Source organism: Schistocerca piceifrons, chromosome X (genome assembly GCF_021461385.2).
Source record: "Schistocerca piceifrons isolate TAMUIC-IGC-003096 chromosome X, iqSchPice1.1, whole genome shotgun sequence".
Lineage (NCBI taxonomy): Eukaryota > Metazoa > Arthropoda > Insecta > Orthoptera > Acrididae > Schistocerca > Schistocerca piceifrons.
Window position 1 is genome coordinate 966072548 of NC_060149.1, and position 14620 is coordinate 966087167.

Below are 14620 nucleotides of genomic sequence, written 5' to 3' on the forward strand. Positions count from 1 at the left end.
ATAAGTTTCACACTGTAATGAAACATTGTCTAAATGCCTCTCTCTCTCTCTCTCTCTCTCTCTCTCTCTCTCTCTCTCTCTCTCTCTCTCTCTCTCTCTCTCTCATTTGTTATAACTTACCGCTGTTATTTTGTATTTGTATTGCAGTCATTACATTAAAATTGGCTATATTGATTCTGCAATTTATACTATTATGTTATTGCTAAGAATTGATTTAAAGAATAAACGTATATATTTATTTGTAAGATATTGTATATTTATACCACTGGAACTCTTTCAAAATATTTGATTGCGTAATACTGCCAATAAATACAATGACTTTCTTTCTTCTGTTTATAATTGTAATAGATGTTGGACACTTTGACTCCAAGTATGTTATACAGAAATGCAGTGATTTTTTACAAAAGGCAAAACTATGTGTTCGAAGAATTGTGGAGAGGAGGGTACGTGATGTATTTTAAGTAGGTTATAAAGAGTAACTATAACAACATAAACAATAAATTATTGATAAAATTATTTAATTGAATAGATAAAAAATCTGCTCACCAAGCGGCAGCAGGACATACACATAAAAGACTGTTGTGATTGGCAAGCTTTCGGAGCCTGTGGCTCCTCCAGACAGAAGCGTTGAAGGGGAAGGAAGAAGGGTAAAGGAAAAGGCCTGGAGAGTTCCAGGAAAAGGTGTCGATTTTGGGAAAGTCACCCAGAACTGCGGATCAGGCGAAAAATAGAAACGACACATGTCATATACCAGCTATTATGTAAACATTGTTCAGCTTTCTACATCTGCATGACTACCACCAAATTCTCAGTCAGGATAAATGGGCATAGGCATAGTGTATATACTGGAAACTTGCAATATCCTGTTGCAGAGCATGCTCTACAACATGGCATACGTGACCTCGGCACTTGTTTCACCACACATGCCACCTGGATTCTTCCGCCAGACACCAGTTTCTCAGAACTCCGCAGGTGGGAACTAGCACTACAACGTGTCCTTGGTTCTCACCACCCACCTTGCCTTAATTTACGTTAATTTCTCCTGTCTCAGCTTTTCTTCACTGTAATTACTCTTTGCTTCAGTCCGTTTTAGCTTTCTACATCTTTCATTGTCTTTTCCGTCTATTTTCACTGCCCCCTCCCACAACTGTTGCATACAATACACTTAGCTTCTCACTCTTATTAACTCATGTACAGTTTTAGTAGTAATCTCTGTCTTGCATATTACCCTGTCTTCCACCTTTAAGCTCTCAGGTTTCCGAATCTTGCCCGATGCAGTCCCCAACAATTAGTCTTTCCTTCTCAACCTGTACGGTAAGTCACCCATGACCCACGGTTGTGGGTAACTTTCTCAAAATCTACCCCTTTTCTTAGACCTCTCCAGTCCTTTTCCTTCACCCTTCTTGCTTCCCCTGCAACCCTTGAGCCTGAAGAAGGAGTCACTGGCTCCAAACGCTTGCCTATCACAACAGTCTTTTATGTGTGTGTTCTGCCACTGCTTGGTGAGTAGATTTTTTATCTATCCAATTAAATAATTTTATAAAGAGTATCTGTGTGTGATGTTTTTATTGGTATACAACTTGTTATAAACAAAACTTATTTTTACCATTTAATATGTTTCCAGATATTTACCAGTGGTAAAGATGAAATTGGGTTGATTGTACTTGGTTCTGACAAGACACAGAATCCACTTGATTACCCAAATGTGAGTGTGGAATTTCCTCTTGCACTGCCTACATGGCAGATGATATCCTTTGTGGAGAAATCTTTACATGAAAGTGAAATAAAAACAGATTGGATAGATGGTGTTGTTGTTGGCATGCAAGTCTTGAAAGATGAGCTAGAGTAAGTATTTAAAGCTGTCTGTTTCATGACATTCCTGGAACATGTTCCAGAATGTGTGTTACACAAATCACAGTGACATAGTTGTGACTTTATAAACTTGAATCAATATGTTTTTGTAATGAAAAAGAAACAGAAGGCACAATACCTGCAAAAATAGGAAATTTTTTTGTGTGATTTTGCTGTATGAATGTTTTTCAGTGAAAGATGCAAATATTTTAGAATGTAGTGCCTTATGTACATCTGTTAGAATAGCCACAAGGTCTGAAAGTTATTTTCAAATGATTGAGCTCTTCTACAGAGTATTGAAATTCTCAGATTCGTCCAACCTGGTCCACCAATGTCTTACATACTCCTCTTCCTCCATGGATTGTTTCCAGTATTTGGAGATGAAACATTAGGCAGCAAAACGTGCCTTATAACCAAAATCTAATGAACATATAATTAAATTAACCAAAGATGTAATGTTGCACTCTCAGGTAAGACTGATCTTGAATGCAAAGCCAAAGTGGAAATTAAATGTACGCTGCAACATTCATCTCACTTTAAGTTATTGAAATTATTCACAGTGCCATAGGGAGAACTGAGTTTATGTGTTTTATAGAGTCAGATACACGCTGTGGCACAGGGTGCTGTCCATTATTCTCCTGACTATGATGTGCAGGAATGGTAGTCTTCCTTCTTCTTTGGTCTCCATAGTGAATTTGATTTTGTGGCGTGTGGAGTTCAGATGTACAAAGACGTCAAGAAGTTTGTCTCTTCCATGAGGCCAGATGACAAGTGTGTTATCCACATAACAGAAGAAGAAGAAGAAGAAGAAGAAGATGGATTTCCATTTGGATGACATCAGCGCCTCTTCCTCGAAGTGCACCGTAAACATATTCACAATCTCTGGTCAGAGTGGGCTGCCTATTGCGACTCCATCTGTTTGCGGGAGGGGGGTGTGCCACGAGTCAGTGAAGTGGGAAAGCTGACCAAGTAATATGCGTGACGTGTCATACCTCGACCGATATTGAGAACAGAATAAAAAATTCAGAGGCATTACTTTTCAGCACTCCCATGCATATTCTGTATGCAAGAAAAAGCTTATGGAGCAGGTTTCTCATTCAGAAATTCTATTTCAGTGTTGGTTGTTTACACGAAGTCCGTGTTAAGCATAATGGAAGAAGGAGAAATGTTTATCAGCATTCCAGATTTGGCAGTGGCAGGCTCATGGTCTGCTGAGGCTCTGGTTTATTGTTTCACTATATTGCTGCTTGCATTGCTCAGAATCTCATTTTGTGCGAACATAAAATTGGTAGGTTCAGGAGGGCCATGCTAAATGCCTTGCAGGGCCTCAGTAGTGCCACCCAACTAGCACCTGAGAGGGCAGACAAGTGTTCACTCATGCGTACGTGATCCTGCAGTGAAGTTGTGTACATTTAGTCAGGAAATGGGCTTGTATACAGTGAGACAAGTATCCACACAGACAATGTGATGGCATCTGGAGCAGCACAGACTGTCTAGCCCTTAATGCAGCTCTAGAGAGAGGTGAACTGACAGCAGTGCAACTGACAACAATGCCAGACACAGGAATTGCACTGTGTCATCGTATCAGATGAGTCTCGGTTCTGCAACATCGTCACAATTGATGTACTTGTGTGTGGAGGCTCTGATGCCAACAGACCTGGCCAGATTGTACCTGTCATTCACATGCGGGTCCAGCATGTGATGTTATGGTATGGGGTGCAACTGGATACATGTCACAACCTCTGGTTCACATAGCCAGTAATTTGGACAGCAGCCATTGCATTTGTGTTTTGTTAAGGCCTATCGCTGTGCCCTATTCTCAAGGGCTCCGTGATGTTATCTTTTAACAAGATAATGCAAGACTACACATCACCTGAGCTGTACTGAGATACCTCGATACAGAGAGTGTTCCACTGTTGCCGTATCCAGCATTTTCTTCATATCTGTCACCTGTGTAGAACCTCTGTTCACTGGATGCCAAGAGATGGCTATGCCACCAGTTGCCAGCCACCAGTCGCCAGCCACTACAGTTGATGAACTCTGACATATGACATACAGTTGAGTAGCATGAAATGATGTACACATGGCTGTAATCCAACCTCGATTTGATATCCAGTGTGATGAGAGCTGTTCTGCTGTTCCAGTTTCAATACTGAAATTCATATATTATTTTTATGCTATCCTAACCAGATTGGATTGTGGTGTGATACAGCATAAAATATCTTACAACATGTAGAATCAGTGATGAGAAGTGTAGAACAGCCAGCAGGGGAAAGATGTTGGCAATGAGACAGCTTTTATGTAGAACAGCAGTACAGTGTTTCACAGTGCATAATGCTTCCGCAGATTGAGAACAAAATGTGTGGTTTGCTTTCATCCATTTTCACAAACATAGCCTTGAAAAATAATGTTGACATTACTGTGCATTCACTCTGAGGCATATTGCACTCTGAGAATGTTCATCGAATTCAGTTACTTTGTATTATATTTCAGTAACAGTGACATAATAGCAAATTGGACTGTATGAGTTTTTATGGATTTTTTTTCCAGAGACACCCTACCATTTCTTCAGATTTATTTAATTTGGGTATAAATCCTTTCCAGCATATATGCTGTACACAAAATGTTGAACATAAAATGTAGCTATCTGCTGATTTAACATCTTGCTGAGTATACCAGTACAATGTTTTGTTGTAACAAATAGTTCAATGTATTTTACACACTTATAAACTTATTTATACATTTATAGTAATTTATACCATTACATTAATGTTGTACCTTAATGTTCTGGAAGACGATATTATAAGGAGCCTCATACTTTTCCTGGATGATAGAGTTGTCTATAATGAATTATTGCCTGAAAAAAATCTGCACAAATTTGAGTCAGATCATAACATTTCAAATTGGTCCAAAGATAGGCAACTGAGTTTAAGTTTTCAGAAATGTAAATTGGAGCACATCACAAAACAAATAAAAGACAGTATTGTATGACTACATTATCAAATAATCACAGTTTTAATTGGTCAACTCATACAAATATCTGGATGAAATGAAATGGTGACGTAGACTCACTTGTAGGCAAAGCAGAATGCAGACTTCAATTCATTGATAAGATACTGGAAAATGTAATCAGTCTATAGAGGACATTGCTTACAAAATACTTGTGTGGCCCATTCTAGAATATTGCTTAAGTATGACCCATAACAAATAAGGCTAATGGCAGACATTGAATGTATACAAAATAGTGTAGCATGATTGATCATAGATTTATTTGATGCATGGGAGAGCATCAAGAAGCTACTAAAAATTGGAAATGCCAGACAAGTGAAGATAGATGCCAAATATATGACAAAACCCAACTTATGAAATTTCAGGAACCTGTATTAAGTGAGGTATTTAGGGATTATACAATAACCGCATATGTATCACTCCTATAGGGACTATGAAGGCAAGATTAATTACAGCATGCACAGAACCATTTACAGAATCATTCTTCCCACACTCCACATGAGCATTGAATGGGGAAAAACCATAATGTGTGGTACAACAATGTACTTTGTCGTACAACCCACAGTGGTTTATACAGTGTGCATGGAGACATGGAATCAGTTGACAGTAGCTGGGTAATGGTTCATATTGATTCCCATTTCCCTGTTGCAGTAGGTGATCTCATGCCTCTAATTATTTTTTCATTGCTATCTTAACTTGCATTCTTCAATTCAGTTTATTAACCCTTCTTATCTCTTTGTATTAGGGCAAATGTACAGTTAACTTTTAAGGAATTTGTATTTTCAATTTATCAACTGGAGGTTTGTTTCATATGCAGCAGCAATGTTACAAATTATTTGTTTCAGTTTCTTTAGAATAATTTGCTGTTTCACAGGTGCCTTGAAGAAAATAAAAGATCTCGAAAGTGTCTTAATGACAACCGATGGCCTCATGTTGACAAGACAGCTGGTTGCCTCACAGAGGGCAGGGCTTGACGGTCTGAACATCAGCTTAGACACCCTGCAGTCCCAACGCTACAACCAGATCACGAGGAGGAAAGGCTGGGAGCGTGTCATGGCTGGCATAGATCTAGCCTTGCAACTTGAATACGACCCTGTGAAGGTATTACTAGTGCAGCTGTCATCGCATGCAGACTTTCATAAGCAAAAGATATAAATCTGTTGTTAAGAATATCAATACAAGAACCACCATTTTAAAGCAGTACGCCCTCACCCTCGCCCCCATCACCGCTCCCACCCTCACCCCTGTCTCCACACTGCAGCTGTAAGTGAAGGAAGGTATATTAAGACAGAAGAAGTAAATTGTAGCTGACGATGATAACAGTTTCATAGTTTATACAACATAAAAAAGTATGCCTTGCAAGTTTACCAATTAAATAACTTATATTTTCCTCCCAAGAGAGTCTTATGAGACTCAAGATCTTTACAGTTTCTCTTTTTTTCTTTTGTGTCTTTAGTTTAAAATAAGTTTCCTCTATTGTGGTGTTGTTTTGAAAAAATACTCGATTGTTTGGAAAAATTATTCTTAATTCTGTAGTCACACTTTTGTTGTGTCTAAGTACTACTGGTTTCAGTAGCAAGTACCAGCATCAGTTCATCTTATTATCAAAAATTTCTTTGCAGAATAAAAGCTGACCACTGTGGCCAAGCGGTTCTAGGCACTTCAGTCCGGAACCGTGCTGCTGCTACGGTCGCGGGTTCGAATCCTGTCTCAGGCAGGGATGTCCTTAGGTTAGTCAGGTTTAAGTAGTTCTAAGTCTGGGGGACTGATGACCTCAGACGTTAAGTCCCATACTGCTTAGAGCCATTTGAACCATTTTGCAAAATAAAAAGCTTCTGTACAACTGCAAACTAGACATACCATTTTCAGGGTGCAGTTCACATCTATTGAAAGCACAACAGTGACCTTTACTTTTAGTAGATAAGACACCTACAGGGGTAAGTGACTTGATGACTGCACACAAGAAGTTGTCATTTATTCCATATGTAGCTACCATGCAGACTCATATTTTGTATTAGTTTGTCCTTACTCTTCCAAAAGGTTAAACCTTGTCTCTGCAGCCACAGCTTTCTCTCTTCAGCAGTTGTCTTCATCTCCATGTGTGAAGAAAATCCCATTCATTGATCATATTGTTTAAGTAGGATGTTCTCAGTCATCCTCTTGTTTTCTTACCTACGATCTTGCCTTCAGAAATGTTTTTTAAAAGATTATCGTCTCCAGTTAAGTGTCCAGTGTATTTTGCTTTGCCCTGGCCTATAACTTTCAGTGGTTCTTTCTTGTCTCCTATTTCCTTTAACTTTTCTGTCAATGCAGCTAGTTCTTGTACTTCTCCTCCAGAACCACATTTCAGCAGGTTTGAGGCGAGCTTTCTTTGGCTTTTCTAATGTACAGATTTTGCATCTGTGTGTCAGAACACTCCACACAAAGGTCTTTACAAATATTTTCTTAATGTGGAAGCTGATATGTTTATTCAGTTGCAGCTTCTTCTTATTTTGGAAGGAACTCTTCACCTGTGCTTTTCTTTTCTTGAATGCCTTGAAATATTGATTGTTTTCTTGCAAAATGCTACTGAGATAGTGAATTTCAGTTCCTTTCTTGAGTTGCTCATTGCCTGTTCTTGTGTCAGTCCTACCTCCACCTCCTTTCTTGTCTGTAGCCATAACTTTTGTCTTCTTTGTATTCATTTTTAGCTTTAGTTTTACCACTTCTTGATTTAAGGCCTGAAACATTTTATTTAGTTCCTACTCTGATTTACTATTGTGATGTTGTCAATCTGCAGTGTATATGCATGCAATTAAGTTTCCATATCGACATCATGCTCCAAAAACCACCTAACTGTGTGCGGCAGGGGATACGTCTCATGCCACCAACTGATCCCCTCTGCCTTGTTCCACTTCTGTATTATCTCTAACTTCTCAAATTTTCTTTTCGTGATCATTTCGTGAATTGTATATGAGAGAAACTATTATGTTGTCAGACTCTTCTCGGAAACTACTCTCTCGAAATTTGGGTAGTAAATCTTTCCGTGATGCACAACTGCTCTCTTATGGCATCTACCACTGGAGTTGCTGAGCATCTCTGTAATGATCTCACAGTGACTAAATGATCCTGTGACAAAACACTCCAGACTTCGTTGGATCTTCTTTCTCTCTTCTGTCAGTCCTACTGGGTAAGGACACAGGGGTAATTTACATTCACTTAAGATTCTTCCTGTGAATCTTAGTCTGGCATCTGCTTTTCTATTGCTGTTTTATGTGGTCATTCCACTTTAAGGTTGCTCTGGATAGTTACTTCTAGATAATTTATGGTAGATTCTGTTTCCAGCAATTTGTCATTAATAGTGTGGTTGTACAGTATTGGATTTCTTTTCCTGTGTGTGTGTGTGTGTGTGTGTGTGTGTGTGTGATATGTTACATTTATTTATGTGCAGGGGCAACTGCCAGAGCCTGCATCATTCACCAATCCTCTGCAGGTCATTGTGCAAATTGATACTGTCTTCTGTTGTTGCTACTTTCTGATGGACAAGTGTAGTATCTGTGAACAATATTAAGGAGCCTCTGACACTTTCTACTGGATCATTTATATACATTGTAAATGTAATGGTCTTATCACATTTCCTTGGAGTATTCCAGAAATTACCTTTTGATTCTTGTCATCTTTTCTTTGTTGTTGTTATTACTTCCTTGATGAACATATTATGGAAGTAAGGTGATAGAAGGCACCCGTCTCTCACTGCCCTTCTGGTTTTCCTTCTTTCATATCCAGTTCAGCACTCTGACTTTTGTATACACTCAAAATTAATCATCTGTCCTTCCACTTTGGACATTACTTTAAGGAATGATGATATAATGGTAATCTGTTTATTAAACAATATTTTAACAAAACACTATGCTTTCTGATCATATAGTGGCTTGATGATGGAATTTGATACTGAAAGTAGTAATCATTAGACAAAATAAAAGTGAAGCTATAATAAAAGAAAGTAATATTTTGGATCATGTCAGTTGTTGTTCCAAACAACAGCACGTCAGGAATAGGTTCAAATGGCTCTGAGCACTATGCGACTTAACTTCTGAGGTCATCAGTCGCCTAGAACTTAGAACAAATTAAACCTAACTAAGCTAAGGACATCACACACATCCATGCCGGAGGCAGGATTTGAACCTGTGAATGTAGCGGTCACTCGGTTCCAGACTGTAGCACCTAGAACCGCACGGCCACTCCGGCTGTCCAGGAATAGGTACTAAAATTATTTGTCCGCTGATGACCTCACAGCTTAGAACACTAAAACACAAATGTTAATTGTTTGTTATGTGCCCTGATAGAGTTTACAACTGTTTACAGTTCACGATTGGTTGTTGGAGATTGGGCGTTACTCACATAATGTATTTAGTGCACAGTGTAGAAAAAGGCAGTTTCCAGAAAAGTAAACAAGTGTAAAGGCAAAAGTTTCACAACAGGATGTTGTGTCACCATACTTGGAAGACAATTATAGCCAAAGATAGAAATTTAAAAGAAACTGGCTCTTTGAGCTGCGGAGACCTAGTCGAGGATTCTCAGTAGATAATTGTTAGCACAGTAGAATTTACAAAGAGACAATGTCAGTTTGTGTGAGGGAATGTTGATTGGTAAGTACCTATCAGCTTTCTCATAAAACTCACAATTTGAAGAATACACATCAAGGAAAAGGTAGAAGTCCAACAGTGTCAAATCTAGACAATAATATTGATCATCCAACAATTTTGCAAAATCCCCAGTTGTACTTACTTTACTTAATTACTTACTTACTAACCTACTCAGATTTGCTGTGTACCATACAAGGAACTGGTTTCCACTAGTTCACTCGATCAGCTGCCAAGTTCTCACCTTCCTCCAAGTCCATGCATTGAAGATTCATTGCAAAAGTTCCAGGTGTTAGAAGGACTTCCTGTACATCTGTATCTGTCCATTGATTTCCACAACAGTGTTGATTTTGGGATTCTTCCACCTTACATGCGTAGAACATAACCTGCAATCTTCAGTCTTCTTTCAACAATAATTTTGTGCAGGCTGTCTAGACGTTGTATTCTCAGCACATCATTGTTTGTAACTTGGTTCGGTTAACATCTTCAGAATTCATCTCTAGCATTGTTGGTGAAAAATATGGAGACTGTGTGCTGATTTTACTGACATTTCCCAAGTCTCACACATATAAACGATAAAGGAGTACAGTCAAAGCTTTGTTGACATATTACAGACCTAATTGCCATATGGACTGATTTTCCAGTTCTGCTGGTGATTTCTGCATCTGTGACCTCATTATTACATATAAAGCTACCGAGATATGGAAATCTGTCAACATCTTGTAGTATCTTCTATTGCACTGTAATCGGGGAAGAGATGAGTAATTTCCACTTACTTTGCACATTCTGTTTGCCTTATCTCTATTAATTTTCAGCCCTACACAATAGGGCATTTAATGAGAAAGCAGATAAAAATTAACTTGATGCCTTCCAAGGAGACGGTCTCTACTAAGTCTCTACTCCTTCAAGTCTGACTATGTAAGAGTAGACCAGACATGGTTTAAATTCAGAGAAATAGTATCGACATCAATTAAGAGATATATACCAAATAAATTGAAAGGATACCAAATAAATTAAAAGGATGGTGCACAAAATATGTCAAAACTCAGCTGCAGAAGCAATGAAAAAAAGCATGTAAAAGTTTAAAAGAATGCAAAATCTCCAAGATTAGCGATGTTTTACTGAAGCTCGAAACTTAGGGTGGGTTTCAGTGCAAGATGTGTTTAATAGTTCCCATAGTGAAACTTCGTTTTGAAATCTGGAAGAAAATCCAAAGAGGTTCTGGTTGCATGTGTAGTACACCAATGGCAAGACGTAACCAATACCTTCACTGCGCAATAGCTGTGGTAATGTTACTGATGACAGTGCTACTAAAGCAGGGTTACTAAACACGGATTTCTGAAATTTCTTCACCAAAGACAACAAAGTAAATATTGAAGTATTCAAATCAAGAACATCTGCAACTGTGAGTAACTTAGTAGTAGCTCTCCTCAGTGTCATAAAGCAGTTATGTGTCTTTCAGAGAATGCTGATACAATAGCTCCATTAGAAATCATATATAGCCACTCATTTAATAAAGATCCATACCTAGAGACTGAAAAGTTGCTCAGGTCACACCAATGCTCAAGAAAGAAAAGAGGAGTAATCTACTAAATAACAGACTCATATCATTAATGTTGATTTGCATTAGGATTTTGGAGCATATATTGTGTTTGAATATTATGAATTATCTCAAAGATAATTATTCATTGATAAATAGCCAAGATAGATTCAGAAATATCGACCTTTTAAAACACAGCTAGCTCTTTAGTCACACAAAGTAATAAGTGCTGTCGACTGGGGATCTCAAATTGATTCCATATTTGTAGATTTCCAGAAGACTTTTTGAAACAGTTCCTCACAAGCGTTTTTTAATCATATGGCGTATTGTCTCAGTTGTGCAACTGGATGTGTGGTTTCCTGTCAGAAAGGTCACAGTTCATAGTAATTGATGGAAAATCGTCAAGTAAAACAGAAGTGATATCTGACATTCCTCAAGGAAGTGTTACAGACCACCTGCTGTTGCTGATCTACATTAACAATTTAAGAGAGAATCTGAGCAGTCCTCTTAGATGATGCTATCATTTACAGTCTTGCAAATCATTTAATGTCTTGTAAAGTGATCAGATGATCAAAATGAACTGTAAAATGATTTAGGCTACCTATCCATATGATGCAAAAAGTGGTAACTGACCTTAAATAATAAAAATTGTTATGTCATCTGCATGAGTAGTAAAAGGCATCTACTAAATTTTGGTTACATGATAATTCACGCAGATCTAAAGGCTGTGAAGTCTACTGAATACTTAGGAATTACATTTACAAATAACTTAAATTGGAATGCTCATATAGATAATGCGGTGGGAAAGCAAACAAAAGACTGTGATTTAATAGTAAAACATTTAGAAGATTAGGATTACTAAAGAGACTATCTACAACTATACTTGTCTGTCCTCTTTTGGAGTATTCTGCATGGTGTGGGATCCTTACCAGATAGGACTGACAGAGGACATCATTTAAAAGTTCAAAGAAGGGCAGCTCATTTTGTATTATTGGGAAACAGGAAAGTGCATGCCACAGATATTGCATGTGAATTGGGGTGGCAGTCATTAAAGCAAAATCATTTTGCTGGAGCAGGTTCTTAAAATTTCAATCATCAACTTACTCCTCCAAATGTGAAAATATTTTGTTAGAGCCCTCTTATATAGAGAGAAATGATCTTGTAATAAAATAAAAGAAATCAGAGCTTGTACGGAAATATTGAAGTGTTTGGTTTTCCTCAAATGCTGTAGGGGAGTGGAATGGTAGATAAATAGGTTGAGGGTGGTTCTCTGAACCCTCTGCCGGCATTTAATTGTGAATTACAGACTAGCCATGCAGATATAGATAATGTAGATAGGCTTTGAATATTGCGCACTGATTCTCTAATGTTATACATTGCTCAAATACTTTCGTGGTGCTTTGGAGTGACCCCTTTAAAATAACACTTTACCAGTCTTCTTAATATGTATTTTGGTAACCAGGTTGATAAGAAGTTACAACAATACTCTCTTATTACTCCCCAGTTTTGGATTTTATTAATGAACAAAATCGACACAGTGTTCCATATCAATTACTGGCTGAAGTTTCCTGCTGATGGAACCAATATGATTTTCTGTGTTTCTGAGCATACAGGTTGTGTACGCTGTTTGGAGTCTGGTGTATGCTGAATCAAATGTTTTTATTGTTGTGATCTTCCATCTGAAGATTGGTTTCATGGAGTTGCCCATGCTAGCCTATCCTGTGTGACCCTCTTCACCTCTGCATAACTACTGCAGCGTACAGTAACTTGAACTTGCTTACTGCAGTCAGTTTTTGGTCTCCTACAGTTGTTACCCCCATTATATTCACAGATGACCACATATTGTGGAAATTGCATACTGTAATGTAGGATGCAATAATAACGTATGGAAGGTTTCTGTTGAAAATTACAAATTATTTAGGAATAAAGGAGATGGCTCACCAAAAGGCAGAAGCACTGTCTCATCGATAGGCACACGAACAAAAGGTATGTAGAATGAGATTTTCACTGTGCAGTGGAGTGTGCACTGATATGAAACTTCCTGGCAGATAAACACCGTGTGCCGGACCAAGAGTCGAACTTGGGACCTTTGCCGTTCGTGGGCAAGTGCTCTACCATCTGAGCTATCCATGCACGACTCACGACCCGTCCTCACAGCTTTACTTCCACCAGTACCTCGCCTTCTACCTTCCAAACAAAGGTACGTTGCTTGGCGAGCTTCCAGAATGCACTTTCTTTTTCTAGCTGTAGGGAAAACATGCGCGCGTGCGCACGCGTGCGCGCACACTCACACACACACACACATTCTCACATGCGCATGCATGTCTTCTTATGCTGTGGTCACTCAACTGCCAGCTCTTTACTGGCCTACGGTGAGTGTTCTGGAGTGAGGTGGGGCTTTAGAGTGGGGTAGGATGGGGTGGGTTGAGGCAATGTGAGAGATGGAGAGAGATGGGAGGGGTTTGGAGGGAAGCATTTAGTGGCTCGTGGGAGAGTGGGGAGCCATCTGTGGGCTAGCTAGGGGTGCAGGTAGAGGGGTCAGGCGACAGACAGCTGGGCACTCATAGACTAGGGTGTGACGTGAGATAACAGCACACAACTAGCTGATTTGGGGGGGGGGGGAGAGGGGGGGGAGTGGCGTGTGTGTGGGGGGGGGGGGGGGGAGGCAGGGGGGCTGGGAGTTAACTTGGATTTAGGCCAGGAAGCAAAGGATGTGCTGCATGGCTACGAAAGTTGAGTATTCTTAAATAAGATCAGCTGGTGCCAATGTATTGGAAAGTAACTGGCACACAAAGTGCAATTGTGGCTCCTTTTTCTTTGCGAAAGAAGAAAAGAGAGAGAAATCGTCTCATTAGCGAAACAATGGCAAGAGACTACTATTTATTGTTACTTACACTGCTGCTTTCTTTGATAATGATCAACAAGAACCAAATAATAGACTGTGTATGAGAGAACATGTTCTGAACGAGAGTTTGTTTCATTTGTATAACATTTTATTCCATCATAGATGCTGCACTTACAGTTTCATATATGCATTGCAACAGCAGACACAATAAAAGTAGCAATCAGCAGTGCTTAGTTTGTTGAATGGGTGAAAAATATGCCACTGTCCCAGTTCCACATATCCCCAAAATTTGATTCTGCCAAATTCTGTACTCTCTGAAATCGAATGTTTAATCCAAAGATGAAAGTGAACAAGTTTGATGCAGTATTGCTAATATTGTTTATTACTCATCTTGCTGAATGAAATGCATACCGTGTCCTTTCTGAAAGGTTTGCAGAAGTAATGCACATACACACACACACACACACACACACACACACACACACACATGCGCGCAAATGCAAATCACACATACATGACCACTGTCTCTGGCTGCTAGGGCCAGACTGGGAGCAACTGCGCATCATGGGAGAAACAACGGTCATGTGTGTGTGTGTGTGTGTGTGTGTGTTTTGTCCACTTTGGAAGAAGACTTTCTGATCGAAAACTTACGTGTTTAGTAGTCTTTTTGTTGTGCTTGTCTGTGACCTAACATCTCCTGTATACTGTGAATAGCAATGTATCTTTTTTATAATATGGTCATTATTCCAGCCT

At 39.0% G+C, this 14620-nt stretch overlaps 1 pseudogene; it reads left to right on the forward strand.

Moving 5' to 3' along the window:
• The first annotated feature begins 314 nt into the window (after positions 1–314).
• Positions 315–14620, forward strand: part of LOC124722815 — a 43015-nt pseudogene continuing 28709 nt past the window's right edge.